The sequence below is a fragment of the Nanorana parkeri genome, unplaced genomic scaffold (assembly GCF_000935625.1).
Source record: "Nanorana parkeri isolate BGI_ZX_2015 unplaced genomic scaffold, ASM93562v1 scaffold2430, whole genome shotgun sequence".
NCBI classification, from domain to species: Eukaryota; Metazoa; Chordata; class Amphibia; order Anura; family Dicroglossidae; genus Nanorana; species Nanorana parkeri.
The window spans coordinates 46,323-49,228 of NW_017308698.1; positions in this window are offsets into that span (position 1 = coordinate 46,323).

Genomic DNA, 2,906 nt, shown 5'->3' on the forward strand with positions numbered 1-2,906 from the left:
GAAGGGATGGAGGAGGAGGAAGGGATGGAGGAGGAGGAAGGGATGGAGGAGGAGGAAGGGATGGAGGAGGAGGAAGAAGGGATGGAGGAAAAAGAAGAGAAGGAGGAAGATGAGGCACAGAAGGGATGGAGGAAGAAGGGATGGAGGAGGAGGAAGAAAGGATGGAGGAGGAGGAAGAAGGGATGGAGGAGGAGGAAGAAGGGATGGAGGAAAAAGAGGAGGAGGAAGAAGGGATGGAGGAAAAAGAAGAGGAGGAGGAAGATGAGGCACAGAAGGAAGAGGGGCTGGAGGAAGAAGGGATGGAGGAGGAAGAGGAAGAAGGGAAGGAGGAGGAAGAAGGGATGGAGGAGGAAGAGGAAGAAGGGAAGGAGGAGGAAGAAGGGATGGAGGAGGAAGTAGAATGGAGGAAAAAGGAGGAGGAAGAAGGGAGGAGGAAGAAGAAGAGGAGGAGGAGGAAGTAGAATGGAGAAAGAAGAGGAGGAAGAAGGGATGGAGGAAAAAGAAGAAGGAGGAGGAAGCGATGGAGGAAGAAGAGGAGGAGAAGCAAGGAGAAGGAAGAGGAAGCAGAAGAAGGAAGGAGAAAACAGAAGGAGGAAGTAGGAAGAAGAAGGAAGGAGAAAACAGAAGGAGGAAGTAGGAAGAAGAAGGAAGGAGCAGGCGGAAGGAGAAGGAAGAGGAAGCAGAAGAAGGAAGGAGAAAACAGAAGGAGGAAGTAGGAAGAAGAAGGAAGGAGAAAACAGAAGGAGGAAGTAGGAAGAAGAAGGAAGGAGCAGGCGGAAGGAGGAGATGGAAGAAGGAAGGGGCGAAAAGAATAATTATACTGCCTAACAGCAATGCTTCACTGCAACAAGCTTCCTTCCTAGCAACACTCACAGCTCATAGCAACCAGCATGTTATATAGCAACCAGCAAGTTACATAGCAACCAGTATGTTATATAGTAACCAGCATGTTATATAGCAACTAGCATGTTACATAGCAACCAGCATGTTACGTAGCAACCAGCATGTTACATAGCAACCATGTTACATAGCAACCAGCATATTACATACCAACTAGCATATTACATACCAACTAGCATGTTACGTAGCAACCAGCATGTTACGTAGCAACCAGCATGTTACGTAGCAACCAGCATGTTACGTAGCAACCAGCTTGTTATATAGTAGCCAGCATGTTACATAGCAACCAGCATGTCACATAGCAACCAGCATGTCACATAGCAACCAGCATGTCACATAGCAACCAGCATGTCACATAGCAACCAGCATGTTACATAGCAATTAGCATGTTACATAGCAACCAGCATCAGAGCTCATAAACTGGATCATAGCTAGACAGAAGCCGTTTCATGTCACAAGTGAAATTCATACCCTCCAAGGGCCCAGAACATACGGGACATTCTTATTTTGCCAATCAGTGCAGCTTGTAGCAATGAAATAAATATACAATCAGGTAGAGTGAAAACCCCTCACCTGTTCACGTCTTTGCAGGGAGGAGGCTGTGAGCAGGATCGATCCCTGGTTTATCTGTGAGTGATGACAGAGGTCTTCAGCAGCCCTCACTATCACACCCAGATAGCCAGGCATCGATGCTGCTCACAGACATTCTTTCCTTCACCGGTCATGCGGTCCGACAACTCGATAAGTTCGCCCTTTCGACACATCGCCGGAGCTCACAACTGTCAGAGCTCTGGCGGCCGAAGGAAGCCGGAAGAGACAGGAGCTGTTCTGCTCTCAAGTTTCCACCTTATTCGCCCTCACCTTATTTTTACTCGCAAAATGCGAGCAGGTGAGTGGAAATTTTAAGCCCTGGGTTAATATATATGTTTCCACACTATATATATATGTGAGTAGCGGCATCTGCTGGAGATAAAAGATGTCACACTGACTATGGAGGACGGACATGAAGGGGGGGGGTTACCGGGTGTAAATATAAAATAATATCTTATTACCTCCTCTGCTGCCAGGTCCAGCAATGTCTTTTCTCTACTTGCTCCTGTCTCACCTCTCACCCGGAACTTCCTGCCTCTACCTGACATCACTTCCTGTCTCAATATAAGTGAGAGCACCACCTTGTGGAGCTCAGAGGAACTTCAGCCCCCGAGAAAACTTTTCGGGGTGCGATCACGGACTTGTGTTGTGCGTTATGTACTGTGTATCCTTATAGAAGGGATGTAAAATAACATTCGTGTACTTACCACACAATCTTTCTCTTGAAGTCCATTGGGGTACACAAGAATTCTTAGACTTTTGGGTTATATTATTATTATTGTACAGGATTTATGGAGCGCCAACAGTTTGCGCAGCGCTTTACAATATAAGGAAGACATTACAATCACAATACAAGATGGTAAGGAGGGCCCCGCCCCTGAGGGCTTGCAATCTAAAATGGGAGGGGCCAATGATATGTAGCGCTCACCCCCGAAGGAGCCGCTGGATGAACAGGTCCATATCTAGTCAGTCTAGGGATAGATTTCCAACTGCCCCATTAGCATCAACCGCCCTCTTCCTGTGCCCATCAATTGCGGTCCACTCCAGTTGTGGTATGCTGGTTAAACTGTTTATTTACTTCTAATAAGGGAGAGAGGGTCTAGGGTCTAGGTGCACAGGCCTCCTTAGCTCCAGACTCACAGGATTCTATTCAAGGGAGCACATCTTCACCATCTATGAAGAACACTGACCCCACTCTGAAGTCCATACCAATCCAAGGCACTTCAAGGTCACTGGTCCTGGTTCTTCCATCTTTCAGGCATTCTCCTGACTGTAAACTCTCAAGGAGGCCTCTCCTTCAGCAGCTCAGCCAACTCCCACCCCCAGGCCTCGGCCTAGCCTAGGGGCAGGCTGAACAGGACCCAACCTCAGTCCATGGCTGGTCCAGGCAAGAGAGCCAGCACATGGCCTCCCAC